Below are 22,862 nucleotides of genomic sequence, written 5' to 3' on the forward strand. Positions count from 1 at the left end.
AGGCAGCCCACCCTAGAGACTGGCCCCACCCAACAACAAGCCCTCAGGCAACGTGTGGGCCTGCATAGATTGGTGACTGGATGCTCTGCAGCCTGGCAACTGAGCTGACTTGAGCTGGGCAGGGTGTGCACAAGGAGCGGGTGGAGAGTGTGGGGTGGTGGCGGAGTGTGTGGGGCTCCCGCCTTGGAGAGACTGGGTCCGCTTGGGGAGGTCGGGGCACTCACACGGGGCAGGACTGTGTTGACTGTGTGTGTGGACCTGTGGGCAACAGGGCTTGTCAGCTGCAGAAGACTTGTGCTTCTCAAAGACCCACATAGGAGGTTTGCCCCACCTTCCAAAGCCTGAAACAATTGGGTGCTCCTGTGCCTGAGGGCAGCCCCACCCAGCTGCAATCCTCAGAGAGCTGACAAGAGACCTAATAGGCTAGAGGTTTACAGCAATTGTAAGGCCCTGAGCCTAACAACCTGCCACACTGGGGGCCTACTCACTTAAAAGAAATACTGCAACACAAATGTGGTATTAGAACTTACAGCCAACTGTGCTGGGGCTCCCCACACTTGATAAAGAGACTGAAGGGCCCACAACAACTACAAGCAGCTGAGCATTACAACAGCTGGCCAGGAGCATAACTCAGCCTCCCTGGGCGCCTATAGGGAGAGCTAACAGGCCACAATAGAAGGACACACGTAGCCCACATAGGGGCCACCCCTGGAACATTGAGAACTGAGGGAAGCATACTGGAAGCCTCCTAAGGCATCACTTACATAAGGTCACCTATCCAAGAGCAGGAGATGTAGCTGACCTACCTAATACGTAGACACAAGCACAGGGAAAGAGGCAAAATGAGGAGGCAAAAGAATACATTCCAAGTAAGGGAACAGGACAAAACCCCAGAAAAGGAACTAAGTGAAACAGAAATGAGCAATCTACCCAACAGAGAGTTCAAACTAAGAGTGTTAAGGATGCTCACTGATCTGGGGAGAAGAATAGATGAACTCAGTGAGAATGTCAACAAAGAAATGGAAGATATAAAAAAGAACCAATCAGAAATGAAGAATACAATACTGGAAATGAAAAATTCATTAGAGGGACTCAAAAGCAGAGTAGAGGATACAGAAGAACGGATCTGTGAGCTAGAAGAAAGACTAGAAGAAATTACCCAAGGTGAACAGGTAAAAGAGAAAAGAATTCAAAAGAGTGAGGACAGTCTAAGGGACCTCTGGGACAACATCAAGCGCACTAACATCCGTGTTATAGGTGTCCCGGAAGGAGAAGAGCGAGACAAGGGGGCAGAGAATCTATTTCAAGAAATAATAGATGAAAACTTCCCTAACCTAAGGAAGGAAACAGACATCCAGGTACAGGAGGCACAGAGAGCCCCAAACAAGATAAACCCAAAGAGGCCCACACCAAGACACATCATAATCAAAATGTCCAGAATTAAAGATAAAGAGAGAATCCTAAAAGCCACAAGAGAATGTCAAGTTACATACAAAGGAAACCCCATAAGGCTATCAGCTGACTTCTCAGCCGAAACCTTACAGGCTAGAAGAGAATGGCACGATATATTTAAAGTGCTAAAAGGAAAAAACTTACAGCCAAGAATACTCTACCCAGCAAGGTTATCGTTCAAAATGGAAGGAGAGATCAAAATTTTCCCAGATAAGCAAAAATTAAAGGAGTTTGTCACCAAGAAACCAGTGTTACAAGAAATGTTAAAGGGACTGATTTAAGGGGAAAAGAAAAGACCACAAATAGGAAAAATTATCTATTTCCACGATTAGAACGTAATGGACACAAATGCACAAAAAAGAGGTTAGATATGATATCAAAAACATGAAAGGAGGGAGGAGGGGAGGTAAAGAGTAGAGCTTTCAGACAGAGGTCAAACTAAAGAGACCATCAATTCTGTATAGAAGGAGAAAGGAACAGAGAAGGACTACTAAAACACTGAGGAAAAAAAAAAAGAAGTTAAAAAATGGCAGTAAGTACATACTTATCAATAGCTACTTTAAACGTCAATGGACCAAATGCTCCAATTAAAAGGCATAGGGTGGCTGACTGGATAAAAAAACAAGACCCATATATATGCTGCATACAAGAGACACACTTCAGACCTAAAGACACTCACAAACTGAAAGTGAAGGGATGGAAAAAGATACTCCACGCAAATGGCAATGAAAAGAAAGCTGGGGTAGCAGTACTCATATCAGACAAAATAGACTTTAAAACAAAAACTGTAAAACGAGACAAAGAAGGGCATTACATAATGATCAAGGGAACAATCCAACAAGAGGATATAACACTTGTAAATATCTACGCACCCAATGTAGGTGCACCTAAATATATAAAGCAATTATTAACAGACATAAAAACAGAAATAGACAGTAACACAATAATAGTAGGGGACTTTAACACTCCACTTATACCAATGGATAGATCATCCAAACAGAAGATCAATAAGGAAACATTGGCCTTAAACGACACACTAGAACAGATGGACCTAGTAGATATATACAGAGCATTCCATCCAAAAACCGAAGAATACACGTTCTTTTCAAATGCACATGGAACATTCTCCAGGATTGATCACATATTAGGCCACAAAACAAGTCTCCATAAATTTAAGAACATTGAAATAATACCAAGCATCTTTTCTGACCACAACGGTATGAAACTGGAAATCAACTATAGGAAGAAAATCAGAAAAGCCACAAATACATGGAGATTAAACAAAATGCTACTGAACAACGACTGGGTTAACGAAGAAATCAAAGAAGAAATCAAAAAATACCTGGAGACAAATGAAAATGAAAATACGTCATGCCAGAATTTATGGGATACAGCAAAAGCGGTTCTAAGAGGGAAGTTTATAGCGATACAGGCCTATCTCAACAAACAAGAAAACTCTCAAATAAACAATCTAACAATGCACCTAAAGGAACTGGAAAAAGAAGAACAAACAAAGCCCAAAATCAGTAGAAGAAGGGAAATAATAAAAATCAGAGCAGAAATAAATGAAATAGAGACCAAAAAAACAACAGAAAAAATTAATAAAACCAAGAGCTGGTTCTTTGAAAAGATCAACAAAATTGACAAACCTTTAGCTAGACTCACCAAGAAAAAAAGAGAAGGCACAAATAAGTAAAATCAGAAATGAAAGAGGAGAGGTTACAACAGACACCTCAGAAATACAAAAGATTATAAGAGAATACTATGAAAAACTATATGCCAACCAATTCGACAATCTGGAAGAAATGGATAAATTCTTAGAATCATACAACCTTCCAAAACTGGATCAAGAAGAAGTAGAGAATTTGAATAGACCAATCACCAGTAAGGAGATAAAAACAGTAATCAAAAACCTCCCCAAAAATAAAAGTCCAGGACCAGATGGCTTCCCTGGTGAATTCTACCAAACATTCAAAGAAGACTTAATACCTATCCTTCTCAAACTCTTCCAAAAAAATTGAGGAGGGGGGGAAGCTCCCTAACTCATTCTACGAAGCTGACATTACCCTGATACCAAAACCAGACAAGGACAACACAAAAAAAGAAAATTACAGGCCAATATCACTGATGAACATCGATGCGAAAATCCTCAACAAAATACTAGCAAATCGCATACAACAATACGTTAAAAAGATTATACACCATGATCAAGTGGGATTTATTCCAGGTATGCAGGGATGGTTTAACATTCGCAAATCAATCAACGTAATACACCACATTAATAAAATGAAGAACAAAAATCACATGATCATCTCAATAGACGCAGAGAAAGCATTTGACAAGATCCAGCATCCATTTATGATAAAAACTCTGAATAAAATGGGTATAGAAGGAAAGTATCTCAACATAATAAAGACCATATATGACAAACCCACAGCTAATATCATCCTCAATGGTGAAAAACTGAAAGCTATCCCTCTAAGAACAGGAACCAGACAAGGATGCCCACTGTCACCACTCCTATTTAACATAGTACTGGAAGTCCTAGCCAGAGCAATCAGGCAAGAGAAAGAAATAAAAGGGATCCAAATTGGAAAGGAAGAAGTGAAACTGTCACTATTTGCAGATGACATGATTTTATATATAGAAAACCCTAAAGAATCCACCAGAAAACTTTTAGAAGTAATAAACGAATATGGTAAAGTTGCAGGATACAAAATCAACATACAAAAATCAGTTGCATTTCTGTACACCAACAACGAAGTAGCAGAAAGAGAAATTAAGAATACCATCCCATTTACAATTGCAACAAAAAGAATAAAATACCTAGGAATAAACTTAACCAAAGAGGTGAAAGAGCTGTACACCGAAAACTATAAAACATTTCTGAAAGAAATTGAAGAAGATACCAAGAAATGGAAAGATATTCCGTGCTCTTGGATTGGAAGAATTAACATAGTTAAGATGTCCATACTTCCTAAAGCCATCTATAGATTCAATGCAATCCCTATCAAAGTTCCAACAACATTTTTCACAGAAATAGAACAAAGAATCCTAAAATTTATATGGAACAGCAGAAGACCCGAATAGCTAAAGGAATCCTGAGAAAAAGAACAAAGCTGGAGGTATCACACTCCCTGATTTGAAAATATACTACAAAGCTATAGTAACCAAAACAGCATGGTACTGGCACAAAAACAGACACACAGATCAATGGAATAGAATCGAAGCCACCGAAATAACCCCACACATCTATGGACAGCTAATCTTTGACAAAGGAGCCAAGAACATAGATTGGGGAAAAGAAAGTCTCTTCAACAAATGGTGTTGGGAAAACTGGATAGCCATATGCAAAAAAATGAAAGTAGACCCTTACCTTACACCATACACAAAAATTAACTCCAAATGGATTAAAGACTTGAATGTAAGACCTGAAACTGTGAAACTTCTAGAAGAAAACATAGGCAGTACGCTCTTCGACATCGGTCTTAGCAACATCTTTTCAAACACCACATCTGACCGGGCAAGAGAAACAATAGAAAAAATAAACAAATGGGACTACATCAAACTAAAAAGCTTCTGCACAGCAAAGGAAACCATCAACAAAACGAAAAGACAACCTAACAATTGGTTGAAGATATTTGCAAACCATACATCTGATAAGGGCTTAATCTCCAAAATATATAAAGAACTCATGCATCTCAACAACAAAAAAACTACCAACCCAATTAAAAAATGGGCAAAAGACCTGAACAGACATTTCTCCAAAGAAGATATACAGATGTCCAAGAGACACATGAAAAGATGTTCAAAATCACTAACTATCAGGGAAATGCAAATCAAAACTACAATGAGATATCACCTCACGCCCGTCAGAATGGCTATAATTAACAAGACAGGAAACAACATGTGTTGGAGAGGATGTGGAGAGAAGGGAACTCTCATACACTGCTGTTGGGAGTGCAAACTGGTGCAGCCACTATGGAAAACAGTATGGAGATTCCTCAAAAAATCAACGATAGAACTACCATATGATCCAGCTATTCCACTGTTGGGTATTTATCCAAAGAACTTGAAAACACCAATTTGTAAAGGTACATGCACCCCTGTGTTCATTGCAGCCTTATTCACGATAGCCAAGACTTGGAAGCAACCTAAGTGCCCATCAAGGGACGAATGGATAAAGAAGCTGTGGTATATATACACAATGGAATACTACTCAGCCATAAGAAACGACGAAATCCAGCCATTTGTGACAACATGGATGGACATTGAGGGTATAATGCAAAGTGAAATAAGTCAGAGGGAGAAGGTCAAATACCGTATGATTTCCTTCATTAAGTAGTAGATAATAACAACAATAAACAAACACATAGGGACAGAGATTGGATTGGTGGTTACCAGAGGGGAAGGGGGGAGGGAGGAGGGTGAAAGGGATAATTCGGTACATGTGTGTGGTGATGGGTTGTAATTAGTATTTTGGTGGTGAACATGATGTAGTCCATGCAGAAATAGAAGTACAATGATGTACACCTGAAATTTTTACAATGTTATAAACCAACGTTACCGCAATAAACAAAAAATTAAAAAAAAAAAAAAAAAAAGCTGAGAGAAAATATCACCAACACACCTGGACTATAAAAAAATACTAATTCTGAATACTGCTTATTGAAGAGACTATCCTTTCCCCATTGTATATTCTTGGATTTTTGGCATAAGTTAGTTGACCATATATGTGTGGGTTTCTTCTGAGCTCTCTATTCTTGTCCTTTGATCTATTTGCCTGTTTTTATGCCAATACCATACTGTTTTAATTATACAGCTTTGTAACATAGTTTGAAATCAGGGAGTGTGATGCCTCCAGCTTTGCTCTTCTTTCTCAAGATTGCTTTGGCTAAATATAAATTGGTGCAGCCACTATGGAAAACAGTATGGAAGTTCCTCAAAACATTAAAAATAAAACTACCATATGATGCAGCAATTCCATTTCTGGGTATTTATCCAACGAAAATGAAAACACTACCTCGAAAAGATATGTGCACTCCAATGTTCGTTGCAGCATTATTTAAAATAGCCAAGATATGGAAACAACCTCAGTGTCCATTGATAGATGAATGGATAAAGAAAATGTGTTTTATATATACAATGGAATATTCTTCAGCCATAAAAAAGTATGAAATCTTGCCATTTGCAACAACGTGAATGGACATCAAGGGCATTGTACTAAGTGAAAGAAGTCAGAGAGAGAAAGACAAATACCGTATAATCTCTCTTATACGTGGAATATTAAAAAAAAACACACACCAAGCTCATAGATACAGGGAACAGGTTGTTGGTTGCCAGAGGCGGGGGTGGGGAGTGGGAGAAATTTAAAAAAAACAGGCACTCTAACTATATTTTTTGATCCAGCATATATGTGTGTGTGTGTGTGTGTGTGTGTGTATCTATATCTATATCTGTACCTGTACCTGTATCTATGTCTATATCTATATCATCTATATAAATCCTGGATTCATTCTTTTATTTATTCATTATAAGTTTTGAAGATCTACCTAAGTGGTTCCCAACAGTGAGCGAAGCATTATACAGTATTGAAGGAGAATGATCAACGTTGAATGTTACAGTATCAGGCTAGGGAAGATGCATGCTAATTAAAAAAAAAGTGCACAGTAATCTTTAATGGCTTTTTAAAGCACTTGTTAAAAATATAATCTCCCTGAGCCCCAATTTCCTTATTTCTTAAGGTGACGTGGGGTAGTAAACAAAAATTCAGATAAATGTTGCAAGAAATAAATGAAATGTGTAGACATATTTTGTTGAGTCCAAAGAAAGTGTTCAAGGGTAAAGTTGTGTGTATGTATGTGTGTGTTTATTTGTATCCATTTTTATTTGAAATAAACATACACACATATGTACACAAACACAAAATCATTTATAATCTCATATTTTATGTTGAAAGAAAACTTGAGAGAAAGTTGAAGAGGATAGAAAAAAAGTACTAATTCTGCAATGCGAAGGGACTTGATACCACTGGAAATGTAGGAAAGAACAAGAAATACCAGAAATGGTAAATATATGAGTAAGTATAAACAATAATTCTCCTAATTTCCTTTAAAAAAGCTGACCATTTGGGTCAAGAGTAATTACATTTTAGGTTGAGGTTTTATAATGCATTTAAGAGAAACATATATGACAACATAACACAAAAGATGGAGTGGGCAGATAAATGGGATTATACTGTTCTCAGGTTCTTACATTTGGGAAGTGTATGAATGGGAAATGAGAAGTATTGTGTTTGAAATGTAAAACTCTGTGAACTCCAGCTCTGGAATGCTGGAGTTGGGGAGAAAATTGGGGGTAGTGTGAAGGAGGAGCATAAGGGGATCACTCTTAATATGTAATATTAAATGGATAAAATATTGATGAATCTTAGCAATAATTTAATAATATATACTATTAATTCTGGAATTATGGAACACTACATCCAACAATTGCAAAATGTACATTCTTTTTAAGTATACTGGGAAAAATCATCAAGATAAACCATAGGTTAGGCTATAAAATGTCTCAGTAATTTTCAAAAGTTTGAAATCTTACCAAGTATGTTCTCTAACAACAATGGAATTAAATTAAAAGTCAATAACAATAAGATATTTAGAAACCCCCCAAATACTTGGAAAATGAACAACACAATTCTAAATAAGTAACCCAATGGTATGAGAAAAACTCACAGAAAGGGAAATCAACAAATATTTCCAAATGAATGCTAATTAAAACACAACATTTCAAAATTTATGGGCTATCAATAAAGCACTCCTTAGAAGTAATTTTCGAGCTTTAAATGCCTACATTATTAAAGTATAAAAGTTTAAACAATTATCTTAGTTCCCACCTTAAGGAATAGAAAAATAAGAAAATTTAGTAGAAAAAAAGAAATAATAAAGATAAGAGCAGAAATCAATGAAATAGAAAACAAACATTAGAGAAAGTTAACAAAGCCAAAATTTGGTTTTCTGAAAAGATCAATACATTTGAATCTCACAAATACTTCTTTTAGGAGGGCAAAATAGTACAACACCTTGGGAAAACAATTTGGTATTATATTTTCACTTAGATTGTGCACATGCTTTACAAATCTGTTATTCTATTCCTAATTATAAAGCAAAGAGAAACTCTTGCAAATTTATAGCAGGAAATTCATATAAGAATGTTTATAACCACACTGCTTGTTACAGAACAAACATGAAAGTAGCCCCAAAGCCCTACAACAGGAGACCGGATATATAAATTGTGGCATATTCATGCACTAGAATATTATAAGGAATTTAAACAAGACAATCACAGCTATGCACAACAATTAATTTAATACAAAATACTTCTTGAGTGCCCATTATGTGCTAGGCACTGATCTTGGAATTGGGATAGATCAGTTCATAAAATTGACAGGATCTCTATCCTCAAGCAATTTACAATCTTGAGGCGGAGAAAGATAATAAACAATGCACATAATAAACAAGTAAATTATGTATAAAGTACACTAAAAAGTGATGAATGACTATGAACAAAAGAACAAGTGAAGCATTGGTAAGGAGGCTCTGGAATACTGGAGCTGGAGAAACTGCGGGGAGGTGGTGGTAATACACAGCGGGAGGGGAACATAGGAAGATTGCTTTTATCAACATGATACTAAATGGATATAATATTGATGACTCTTACCAATAATGAGTGACAAGCGTACATCCAGATGTTGTACCTCAATTCTGCTTTGCAGCAATGAAAACTCTTAGGAGATACTGCAGGTGCTCTTGTCCTCTGATGTGAGGAATGTAGAGGCTGTGTTTTGAGAGGGAAGAGGCACAAGAGCAAAGCAGCACGGATCACTGAGTCCCCACCTGGAGATAAGGAGGCCATCAACTGAAAGGCCCTTGTGGTTATACGTACCCCTAAGAAGGTGAAAAATGCTGTCATTGAATTACTTGTAAGCTGCATCCTGATTTCAGAAACGTTTTAGACTCATTGACATATTGGACTAAATTTTCAATAAAATGAAAAAAAAAAGTAAATCTGAATGTTTTCAATTGGCCACAAGATATACCTTTTACCTACACGTCATTTGCCAGTTAGAGAAATAGGCGGCAGCTATACATTTGAAATTATATCCTCAAAATATTTGTATTATGTGACCCATCTTTATTCCATGTACATGAAATAATTCTTCTATGTATGTTTTGATATCATCTGAAGAATATTTTGAGATATTTTTTTCTAGATTTCAGAGACAATCTTGCATTCAATTATTCAAAAAGCAAACAAACATTGAAATATATATTTAATAACATAGGTCAGTTCCTTTCATGGAGTTCATTCTATATATGTGCTATATAACTGTAATTTCAAACGTTATACAAATCAATGAAAAATATTTTTTAAGATTTATTAATTTTCTGAGTTTTGTAAAGGAAGTTTTTCTTTAAGAAAAGCATACTTATTTTTCAGGTTTTATTAAGTGGTTTAAATATAGTACCATAGGTCAAAAACTAAGACTTTCAAGCACAGAATTTGAGGATCACAGGGATTTCTTAAAGGAATTCACATGAAAAATAATTTCTTTAAATGTTTTAAACAAAATTCACCCTAAACACCCTCTTGATGTTGTTCTAGGACAACTGCATAGAAATAGTAGTACGTGGATTTGACCTATTAGAGAACCAATTCCAGCTACTAAAAGAGCTAAATGGGATAATTCAGCTTTTAAAATTTAAGGCAAAGTACTGCTGAACAAGATTAAGTAAGTTGATCTTGTATCACTTAATACATCAATGAATTTCACATACTTTTTTGACAGAATCATGATTTCTGCAAATGATTCAAATTGGTTCCCGGAAATTTCAAAGTGTACGCATATTCATCTGGACCAAAGGTGTTAGAGCATAGAATTATTAGATTCTAGTTTATATTTCAGCTTACCACAAATTTAAATAAATAGTATATCTGTCATTATATGGTAAAGAAATAAGCATATTCATAACATACATCTGAATGTTTTAATTTTACATTAAACCATTTACTTCTTGTTCAATGTCCCGAAGGTATACTGTATTTCATATTTGATTAGTTTGTTCGTCATAATTCTTCTAATATACAGTTGTGACTTTGGGGAAATTTCAAATTATATATGTTCCAAGTATTGGAGGAGAAGCGTAAGTTGAAAAATAAATAATTGAGGCGTGGATAACATGAAACTCTCCTATTCCAAAAGTGGAGAGTATTAAAAGTTAACTAGAAACATTATTTTTTGGAGTTTAATTATTTTGAAAGATGCTTGCAAGACTACTTTGCAATAGTCATATTCATGTAGGGTAAGATGGCTAGTGCCCATTTTATAGATCGGTAAACTGCTTGCAGAACAACTTGCCAGGACAAGCTATCTCATAAGGATATGTTCAAGAGAAGAAATTCAGTGGCAGAGACTCATTATTCACTGTTCTAATCTTATTTCCTCACTGCGGACATAGTTTTAGAATGCGTATGTAGCACCATATTTTCTACTGGATGTTTAACTAGACACCAAGGTGTAGAGTTACAGAAATTTGAATGTGTGCTTCAAACATCTGGAGCTATACATATGGGGAATATACAGCTGTGTTTATTTCAGTGATTACACATTTACATGCATACAATACATTTATTTAAATCCATATGTGAGAATATTCAAACAAATGCATTTGCTGTACTTATTTGAATATGCAATTGAAAAAGGATTCAAATAAATAATTCACCACTTTTATTTAAATCTTACAGTATTTATATAATGTACTTATTAATATACAATCATAGCTCTTTCTTTTTAGTCTAAAACCAAATATTTTTAAAAGATTAAAGAAACATAATGAGTCATGCAAATCAAGAAATTTTTGTACAGAGGTATCCATAGTTAGCAAGCTTGCAAAAGAATTTGGAAATTCAGCAAGACAAGAGAATAAAATCATTTGTATTTGGAATGTTTCTTTTATTCCAACAATTTTATCACAGAATGGTGGACATTTTAATTGAATCTCAAAACACTTGTCCAAAGGTATTGTGTTCTTTTCTTTTCTTACTACTACTGTATCTGACAAGATAAACACTTCCGAGTATTGGTTTAATATAAAAGGAAAAAGGGTTTCACTATTTTAAAGCCACACACACACAAATCTGGTTGAGTACTAAGATAATCTCATTTAACTCTACCTTTATTTCTAGGACAGAAACTGGAGACCAGCAAATGATTTAGGAGGACAGAAAATAAAATTACACTTTGGATTCAATTTCTGGCCCTGATATCCTGAGAGATTTCAGAGAATCTTCTAGTTAGTCTATACTTGTTTCAGTTCTTTTGTATGCTATTTCCTTTCTCAAGGGCTTTTTTTTTTTAAAGCTTTGATCGGCTGTCCTAGTGGAAAGTGACTTATACTTGAGCAAGAGAAAAATTAAATGGAAAGTCGCATAATTTTTTGCAAGAATTTTAAATTCAATTTATCACAGAATAAAAATAATGACTGCAGGCACTTTTTCATTTGTTGAATGATTGAATAAATGTAACCTCTCTGAGCCTCAGTTTCATTGTGCATAGGCTGTGGATAAAAACATCTCATTGGGTGTTGTGAGGATTACATTAGTATAAGGTATAAATCATTCAATTGTCAAATGCTTTCCAAATAATAACTAAAATCTTAATATTTCCTGCCCATTTTGTAGATGCGAAGACTGGCACCTGGACATACCTCCAAACCTTAGTTGTTGGTCATGTTTCAGGAATCATCTTTCCTAAATTGATTAATCTCCTGTTGAAAGTTTGAATCTGCAAACAATATTGTTTTCAGAGACAGTTCATACTTGCTCCTACGGATGCGCCCCAGAGTGTGTATGGGGAGTACGTGCATGTGTTTAAATGGGAAGGGTTCAAGAATCAAAATGACGCATTTTTGTGGTTTACATTTATAAAACAAGTCCTGATTTTTAATTTCTACAGTCACTTTGTGAGTCAGGTATTAGAGCCTGGGACTCGCCTCGAAACGAAGGCAGGCCGCAGGGCCCGCGCGTTTGGGTCTAGGACCCGCGCAGAGGCGGGAGACAGACCGACCAATCGGAGCGCAGGCTGAGGGCTTGCCACGCCCCTTTACGTCGAGCCCCGCCTCTCTTCCGTCCCGCCCTCTGGGAGTTGGGGTGTGCAGCCGGCTCGTCCCGCCCCTGCCTCTGAGTGATAGGACCGTGGACAGCAACATTGCCAGCCGGACACGAAGTTTGTCGGCCCTTGCCTTGGCTGAGCTGAGGTGTGTGTGTGTGTCCGGCGAGGGCGGGGGTGTTGGGGAGGCCCTGCCCGGGAAGCTAGGGATCCGCGACTGAAAGCGGGCCCACCTCCTTAGCGAGCCCCCGAAAGCGTTTAGGAGGCGGTCGGTCCGCCCCTGAGAGCGGCACTTGGGCGGGCTGGGCGGAGGGAGGCTGTGGAAGAGGAGGAACCCGGAGCCCAGGAAACCCAGAGCCCAGGAAACCCAGTAGGTAGCGTAATAACTTAAGGACGTCTTCCCGGGGAGCAGGGCGCTCGCGGTGGGGGTGGGGATGGCGGGCCAGGGCTCAGGCGGTGGGTGGGCGTGGCCGCCTCGGTTGCTAAGGAACGCGCGGTTCCCGCCCTGCCAGCGTGTCTGGCGCGGCCTGCTGGGCCCTGCAAGCCTTAGCTCCTCCCACCTCCGAGGCCTTCCGCTCGGCTAGCGATTGGCTCCCTTGTGCTGTCAGTTAGGTCGCGTCCATTTATTTCACTGTCCAGCTCTCTGGCTCTGTAATTCCTGCTCAGGCTTCCCTCTCTCGTGTTGCTCCTCTCCACACTTTTCCCCGCCTCCCCTTCTTAAGGAACGAGTATCTGCAGACCAAAACGTTTGCAGAGAAGAGCTTCAGGCAGCATCAGGTGGCTTTACTGTTGTGTGTGGGGGTGGTCTTTTCCTGGCGCTTGGGGACTCCCTGAACCCACAAGGTGATGGTGTCCACGTGGATGGCTAGGAAAAGGGGTGTGGAGATCTGCTTTCTTCTGCTTGGAATTCTTTTTCTCGCTGCTGCTTGTTTAAGCACAATGAGCTTCTCAGGAACTTGATGCAGTTTATTATTGGACAGGCCCCAATAGATGATCTTTTCAGTCCCTACTGTGGAGGGGTGATACTAAGCTTATAAAGCCCTTTTTTGGCTTCATTGGCCCGTTTTTAATGATTAACCATGAGATGGTAACCACAGATAACCATTTCAAATCTCGTCTTTCCTCATAATCAGCAGGCCCCAAATGATTCAGCAGAACAAACATTCCAGAGAGAAAACACAAAGGAGCTAAAAGTCTGCTTTTACTTCCTTCTGCTAGGTTTACTGTATAAATCCCCAAGAAGGAAGCTTGTACTGCTTCTTAACACTGGGAAGAATCTTGGTCCAGAAGTCAGGAAACTGGCAGGGTTAGGAAATGTTTGTCCTTGGGCAATGACCCTCATAACTGTTTTCTCATCTGTAAAGTGGGGATACTTATGTGCCCTTTGTTCCTAAAAAATGAGGAATAATTGATTGTGAAAGTGTTAATGATCTACACAGATGTAAAGTGTTACTGATTACACATTAAATGTATCTTCTTTTCTATATGATCTGAGTTTGTAAACACATGTAAGTATGATCATTCACCTTAAAGTATTTTCAAACGTCCAGTGATTTCTTCTTTTTTTTTGGTTATTTAGAAATGGGGAAGAAACCCATTCATCTATCTGTTATTGATTCTGTGTTAGTTCTGGTTAGGTAGCACCTGAAATGTCTTGCATGGTACTTTTTTTCCCCTTGACTTCACTGGGTTTTTTCAAGAATGTACATAGCAACCTGAAAGGATTGGGAAACATTACCTTCTAATCCAACGAGGAATGACCTTTTTTGTGTTGTATACCACTTTGAGAAGACAAGGAAAGCTATTGACTCTCCCCTTAGAAAGAAACACAATTTGAAGCATAAGTGGACCCTGGATTAAGAACACCTGTTTTTTTTTTAATTGATGTTTTAATGGTTTCTAACATTGTGAAATTTTGGGTTGTACATTTTTGTTTGTCCATCACCATATATATGACTCCCTTCACCCCTTGTGCCCACCCCCACTGCCCCTGGTAACCACAGTCCAGTTTTCTCTGTCCATGTGTTGGTTTATATTCCACATATGAGTGAGATCATACAGTGTTTGTCTTTCTCTTTCTGGCTTATTTCACTTAACATAATACCCTCCAGGCCCATCCATGTTGTTGCAAATGGGACGATTTTGTCTTTTTTTATGGCTGAGTAGTATTCCATTGTATATATATACCACATTTTCTTAATCCAATCGTCAGTCGAGGGACACTTAGGTTGCTTCCACTTCTTGGCTATGGTGAATAATGCTGCAATGAACATAGGGGTGCATAAGCCTCTTTGGATTGTTGATTTCAGGTGCGTTGGATAGATTCCCAGTAGTGGGATGGCTGGATCATAGGGCATCTCTATTTTTAATTCTTTGAGGAATCTCCATACCGTTTTCCATAGAGGCTGCACCAATGTGCATTCCCACCAGCTGTGTATGAGGGTTCCTGTTTCTCCACATCCTCTCCAACATTTGTTGTTTTTTGTCTTGGTGATTATAGCCATTATAACGGGCGTGAGGTGGTATCTTAGTGTTGTTTTGATTTGCATTTCCCTGATGATTAGTGATGTTGAGCATCTTTTCATGTGCCTATTGGCCATCTGTATATCTTCCTTGGAGAAGTGTCTGTTCATTTCCTCTGCCCATTTTTTGATCGGGTTGTTTGTTTTTTTGTTGTTCAGTTGTGTGAGTTCTTATATATTATGGAGATCAACCCCTTGTCAGATGTATGTTTTGCAAATATTCTCTCCCAGCTGGTTGGTTGTCTAAGAACACCTGTTTTCAATCAACTTCTTGAGGGATAAGAAAATTACTCTCCCTCTTTTCCTCACCCTAAAGAGAGACTGAATAACTTATACCCAAAGCTACACAGCTGGGAGCAGAGTTGTGTCTTTTTCCTTTTTTCCACAATGTATCTTACCATAGCTTACTAAGTTCAAGGTCTTCAGCTAATATTATTATTATTATTTTTAGCATTTTACTAACAAAAAATACCAATGATCAATAAATTGTTGCTGCCTTTCAAACCACGTAAGCTGTATTCCATTCCAGATGCCCTTTGATCATTCTCTTAAAGAATACTGTTATATTTAAGCAGGTGAAAAGAGAAATTATTTTCAGATATTTTTGGAAAATGTTAAATTGTATTTTTGAGATAAGCATTAAATACATAAACTTCTACTAAAGTCCATTTTGGACAAAGACAAGCTGATTACATTTGGTATATGCCACTAGAATATCGCTACCTGACTCTTAGAACTTTTTTCTTCAACTTAAGTGAATGATCTTTATAACATTTTAATTTTCCATGGCTAAAAAATATTGTGGTTGGTTCCACTGTGGCTCTTTTCCTGATTTCTATATTAAAATAAAAGGCTGTGTGGGGCCAGCCTGGTGGCCTAGTGGTTAAGTTTGGTGCTTTCTGCTTTGGTGGCCTGGGTTTGGTTCCCGGGTGCGCACCTACACCACTCATCTGCATACTACATACAAAATAGAGGAAGATGGGCACAGATGTTAGCTCAGGGCCAATCTTCCTCAGCTAAATAAATAAATAAATAAAATAAAAGGCTGTAAACAGAGTTATTTTCTTTGCTAAAGTTCCTTTATCTAGCTTTATCAATAAAAATGGGCATCTGTAGTAAATATTATCATTAGATAAGGAAAACATTGAAAAAGGAAAAATATATTGCTTTTATAATAAGCATAAGAGTATATAGGAGCACCTGTTGTTTCTTTAGCACTTATAATTTTATTTGAACTATTTAGTATTTGACTGTTCCTTTCTTTACTCAACTCATTTCTGGTGGAGGAGCTGGAATAAAAGCAAATGGATTAGAGAGAGCATTCTAATGGAATTGAAGTTTTTAGGGGCTCAATAAATAATATCTCTTTCTTTCTCTTGAGCCTTTAAACAGACAGGTGGAGATTCCAATATCAGCTTTGTTACCAAAGAGCTGACTGGGCATAGTGTGTTAGATGGGAGACCAAAGGTGAGTGCTAGTACTTCCTGTCCCCTTCCACCTCCGCTCCTTCTCAGAACCCAGACTTTAGTCCAGCTGAGAGGTTTCCGTTTGCAGAACAGATACGCTTACCCAGAAGTACTGCTCTGCATGGTCTAGGGCAGAGAAGGAAGTAAAAGAAGGTAAACCTTTAGTGTTTACATGTTTATAATAGGTTATCTCTACCCATTGGAGTAACGTGGACCAATGGATTTCAGCCACTGATCAATTAACTCTCCTTTTGGGAAGCTGTGAATAAGGAGTGGGATCTGAGGCCAGGACTGTTAATCTAGTGCTCTGGTTTTCATTCTGGGTGATACCTTTGGGCCATTTGAAGTATGTGCGGGTGTTTTTAAATTATTACCGTGTCTTTAAAGGAGAGGTTACTGGCTTTTGGGACCGTGAAGTTTAGGGATGCTAAATATTGTTAAATGTGGAGGTCCACCAACTCAATGAAGAATTTCTTTTCCCTACTCCCATGCCATAAGCATCTCCACTGATAACCACTGCTCCAGTGGAAGTTCCTCCATGTAGAAACATAAGGCTAGGCCAGATTTTCTCCTAGTCTTTGTTCATATATATCTATGTTTTTGATATCAATGGATTTGGCTCTTAAGTATGAAAGTCTTATGAAAAATATTGCTTAGAATATAGTTTTTGGGCCGGCCCCGTGGCTTAGCAGTTGAGTGCGCACGCTTTGCTACTGGCGGCCCGGGTTCGGATCCCAGGAGCGCACTGACGCACCACTTGTCCGACCATGCTGAGGCCGCGTCCCACATACAGCAACTAGAAGGATGTGCAACTATGACATACAACTATCTACTGGGGCTTTGGGGAGGAAAAAAAGGAGGATTGGCAATAGATGTTAGCTCAGAGCCGGTCTTGCTCAGCAAAAAGAGGAGGATTAGCGTGGATGTTAGCTCAGGGCTGATCTTCCTCACAAAACAAAAACAAAAAACAAAAACAAAACAAAACAAAACAAAAAGAATATAGTTTTTTTTGGTATTCTCCCAGATGGACTAAAATGATATTAATGTAAAATAAGTGACACATATTTTATCATGTTTGATATCCTCAAGACATGTCTTACTGAACAGATAAGGATCATAGAGTCCTAGAGCTACATCTTTTCATACCTATTACATACACTTAATCCTTTCTTATGTGATAGAAATGTTGTGTCTTTACAATAATAGAGTGACATGGGTATATGTTTTCATGAAAAAGAAAAGATGATTTCTTAGTTTACCTCTTTTGAAATGTTAAACAACAATAGAAAGATAAATACTGTGTACTCAAGAGGTTTAACAAACTGTTTTGCTGAATAAGAAGGTGGAGACAGTTCCATAAATGAGAGGACCTTGTCAATTTCATAGTTTTCAAGCCACTGAACATGGGGAATGACAGCAAGAATAAAGTAGCTTAGTTCTTCTGTAGTAGTATTACGTAGTGACATAGTTGCAAAAGTAGCAGACCAATTACATTGAACAACTTAAAATTTTGGCAGAGACAAAAAGGAGATGATTTAATCCAAAGAACGTTTTTTATATACTTAGAATATTAAAAATATTCAAATATTGCAGGGTGTAGAGTAATGAATTATATGGATACCTATGGCAAAATCCTAACTGTGGATTTCAGTTTATAACCTTTACCAGGTAGAAGGTACACTAGACTGAAAGTTTTAGACTTGGCTCTAGCAGTGGATTATCATTTGTTGGGTTTTATAATGTTTCCAGGCATTAAGTTCCTTATCTGTGAATAGAAAGAGTTGAAGATTTGTGGTTTTCTACCATTTTTCTGAAGAATATGCTTGAGTATTGTAATACATTCTCACTCTTCATAGTGATTCAGTATAGCACCGAATCTCTGGGCAGAGGCAAATGAGATTTTTTTCAGGATAGGAAGGTATAATTTTAAAAAGGACCTCCCAGTTTCTGATTCTGTTTTGCCTGTTTCCTAGAGATCCATTCTCTGTCTCTTCTCTCCTCAGTTCCCACCTCCCCATACATACACACATTTGGAAACACTGGACTATGTAGAAATGATCTATACAGTCTCTTTCAATGGTAAAATGTTCTGGATAAATTCAGCATTTGAAATGAGTAAAGTGGAACCAAAAATCTCACAAAACCAAGCAAAAGGAAATCAGAAGACTCAGAGCCATACCTGTGAAAATCTAAGAAGAATTTTCAGTTAAAGAAGAATATTTGAAGAAATTCTTTGACATCTAACACGTGCAAGAATATATGTCTATATAAAGGCCATATAAAATTATATATATTCCATATAAAAAGAACAATGATTAAGTGACAGTAGGAAGATAGTAAGGTAAAACAAAAAGATGACAAACTAAAAATATGAGAACTATTTTTTATTTTTTGGTTTTTTATTCCTGCTGTAACAAACTACTTAAAGCAACACAAATTCATTATCTTTTAGCTCTATAGTTCAGAAGTCTGACATAGGTCTCTTTGGGTTAGAATCAATGCAGGACTACATTTCTTTCTGGAAGCTCTGGGAGAGAATCTGCTTCCTTGCCTTTTGCAGCTTCTGGAGGCTGCCCACATTCCTTGATTTATGACTTTCCTCCAGCAACATTGTATCTCTCTGATTATTATTCTGTAGTCAAATCCCCTTCTGACCACAGGTAGGAAAAGTAATTCACTTTTTTGGTGAGAGAGATTGGCCCTGAGCTAACATCTGTTGCCAGTCTTCCTCTTTTTGCTTGAGAAAGATTGCCTCTGAGCTAACATCTGTGTCAGTCTTCCTCCACTTTGAACGTGGATCACCAGCCACAGCATGGCTTGATGAGTGGTGTAGGTCTGTGCCTGGGATCTGAACCCATGAACCCTGGGCCACCAAAGCAGAGCACATGAACTCAACCACTATGCCACCGGGTCGACCCCAAAAGTTATCTACTTTGAAAGACCCACATGGATAATCCAGGATCATCTCCATTTCAAGTTTCTTCCTTTAATCACATCTGCAAAGTCACTTTTACCATGTAAGGTTACATATTCACAGGTTCTGGGAATTAAGATGTGCACATCTTTATGGGGGGGCATTATTCTACCTACCACAATAACATATTAAAAATTCATACTTTAGGCATTAAAGAGCAGAATTAATATTACTGTAGAAAATTTAATCAGTGTGAAGAATAGACTTGAAAAGTTCTCCTAGCTAAAATATTGAATTCATGAAAAGAAGATGATATATGAAGGAAAAAGAATGAAGTCCACTATATGCATATTTAGAGTTTGAAGAAGAGACGAGACTGTAGATGGTTGTTTCTAAAGAAGAGAACAGAGCATTTGAAAAAAAGTAATAAAGAGTTAACAGGAAATACAACTTTTCTGAGCTGAAGAAAGACCTGTGAATGCAGAAAGGACGTTTCTTATGTAAGGCATGACAACTCAAAAAGACACAATGTCAAAAAATTTTCAAATTATAATGATAAAACTTTCGTATTTAGAAAGAGAGAAAAAATAGCATATTACTATCAGGAAACAAAAATTAGGCTGGTCTCAGACTTCTTTTCTGTAGCATTAAATACCAGAAGACAATAGAGCAACATTTTTAGAGTTCTTAAAAAAAAATTTCCATTCAGTTTGTCTTTCTTGTGTGATGGCAATAGAAAACCACTCCTAACTATATAAGGCATTCTAAACTACGTTCTGTTTGCTTTTGGGTGGGGGAGAACTAAGACATACAAGCATTTATTAGAAGATGTTACAGTATAAACACAAAAGCTATGGTATATATAAAAACTAAAAAACTGGTGGTATATCCTAAAGCCCTCAAATAGAGGTAGCTCTGAATAATTATGTTAAATCTAGTTAAAAATTGATTGCAAATGTAAAAAACTGCTTGGATGAGAAGATATATGTTGTAAAAATTAATATCAATACTCTAGATTTAAGTAAACTTTTGTGATCTTCTGATTTATTTATTAATTTTTCCCAATTGGGGTTAATTGTGATGGGACATGTTACTTTTCTATAATCTAAAAACTTCCAAGACGCATCTTGGCCCAAACATTATAGATAAGGACTGTAGACTTAAATTATTATGACTCTTTTATTTTAATAAAAGCTTTATTGAGATATAATTCACAATTATAAAATGTATTACTTTAAAGTCTACAGTTCAGTGGTTTTTAGCATATTTACAGTTGTGCAGTCATCACCACTATTAATTTTAGAATATTTTCATTATCTCAGAAAAATAATGAAAACCCTGCATCCGTTATCAGTTACTCCCCTGCTCTTCTGCCCTTACCCTCAGCATTAAGCAACCACTAATCTGTTTTCTCTCTCTTTGGATTTTCCCATTATGGACATTTCATGTTCCAATCCTTTGCACATTTTAAATTGGATTATCTGTATTTTTACTGTTGAGTTGTAAGAGATCTTCATATATTCTGGGTATAAGACCTGTATCGGGTATATGATTTGCAAATATTCTGTGTGGGTTGCTTTTCACTTTCTTGATCATGTAAATTGGAACACAAAATTTTTTTATTTTGGTGAAATCCAGTTTACCTATTTTTTAAATTTTGTTGCTTGTGCTTTTGGTATTGTATCTAAGAAACTATTGCCTAACCCAAGGTCATGAAGTTTTACTCTTGTGTTTTCTTCTAAGTATTTTATAGTTTCAGCCTTTGCATCTAGGTCTATGATTCATTTTGAGTTAATTTTTGTATATGGTATGAAGTAGGAGTTCAACTTTATTCTTTTGCAACACCATTTTTAGAAAGAGACTATGCTTTCATATTATGCTTGACCTGGATTATTATCACTATTGAAAAATAGCCATCTATTTTTAATGATATGATTAGAATCAATAAAACTATGTTCTCAAATACTTGGGGTTAAATTTTGAGTTGGTATTATTATTATTAGATAGCGTTTGGAATCATTTAGATTTGATACTCGTATCTATATGAGAGCAATTGCAGCATAAAACTAGAGATAAGTTCAGTGCTTGGCACATGATAGGTATTCAGTAAATATTCATTGAACAAAAATGAATAAATTATACATTTATGTTATTGTTTTCCTTGGTGCTTTTTAGTGGGCATTTAGTTTAGAAAGTAACATATACTTAAATGTTTATGGTTGAATAAATGCAATTATTCTATTCTTGTAGGTCAACTCTGTACACATTGCCATAACAGAAAATAAATTCAAATCCACCTCTTTACATTCATATTCAACTCTAAAAAGGATCTCTCACTACTTTTCAGATAATTGCTATACAATGAACCATTCTTAAAGTGTGATCAGCAAAAATAATGTTAGTATTCATTACACTGGACAGGGGGTCTTTAACTTAAAGTTGGAACACGTTAGGTCAAGTAAATTAAAATTGGCTTCTCTATTAAAGGAGTTCTCAGAGCCTTTTTATGAAAGTGTGCCTTGTGGAAAAGGGGCATAGTATGCAACGTTTTCCAAGTATATTTGGCCACAGGAACTTACTTTGATTGAACATATAATAGAGTTAGCAAACCAAGAAACACATTTTAGAAAATGCTGCCACAGTGGACAATAAGGGAACTGGAGATCATCCATTTAATATTTCGATATACTGTATTTTGAATTTTAGTAAGAAAAAGCAACAAAGAATATTATTATTGGTATCTGGAATTGAATTTTCCAGGAATGTGAGCACAGCTTCCTCGGTAAAGATCTTGCCTTTGGAAACATCTCACCCGTTGGCAGCTCTCCAGAGTTCAGACTTGGCAGCGTCAAGGACACAACGCAAGGTGTGTTTATTTGATTTAACATTTGGCAAAAGGTGTTTTGACTCGTGGTTTGTTTTCTTTCACTTCACTTTTCTTGTTTTGGTTTGTTTGCTTCTAGCAATGAACTTGGGTTCAGAATGTAGTTTTTTCTTATGAAAGGCAGAATTACAATGGGGAAATTTTTTTACTTGTATTTATTTTGTGGTATTTGGGCAAATTCAAGTAAATGAAGCAAGATCCATAGAGCTAAAAATCTGTATCTAATTTGTTAAATCATTTAGTATTATTAATTGTCTAGTAGAATTTGTTGCTATATTAAATACTTGATTTTTCTTGATGTTTGATATACCATTATTATATTTTATTTATATTATATATACATTATTATATTTTGGTAATCATATATTGGTTATAATCAATGTCCCTGCATAATGAGTAATAAACAGATTATGATCATCATAAAATGTCAGTTATTCAATATTATTTTTAATTTTTCTTG

General features: G+C 36.8%; 1 protein-coding gene across 6 annotated transcripts in view; it reads left to right on the plus strand.

Annotated features, from left to right (window-relative positions):
* The first annotated feature begins 12,646 nt into the window (after positions 1–12,646).
* The window catches only part of TRIQK (triple QxxK/R motif containing), a 79,227-nt gene continuing 69,011 nt past the window's right edge, over positions 12,647–22,862 (plus strand). For 2 of the 6 annotated variants that reach the window (XM_087447668.1, XM_087447669.1), the window contains exons 1-2: positions 12,647–12,764; positions 22,279–22,384. The gene's annotated coding sequence lies outside the window, so the exon portion shown is untranslated. Of the gene's footprint in view, positions 12,765–12,821; positions 12,987–22,278; positions 22,385–22,862 lie in introns of those variants that run through there. The other 4 variants (XM_087447663.1, XM_087447664.1, XM_087447662.1 and 1 more) reach the window with 3 other exon arrangements.

This window comes from Ceratotherium simum, chromosome 23 (genome assembly GCF_057802395.1).
Source record: "Ceratotherium simum simum isolate JZ-2026a chromosome 23, ASM5780239v1, whole genome shotgun sequence".
Taxonomy (NCBI): Eukaryota; Metazoa; Chordata; class Mammalia; order Perissodactyla; family Rhinocerotidae; genus Ceratotherium; species Ceratotherium simum.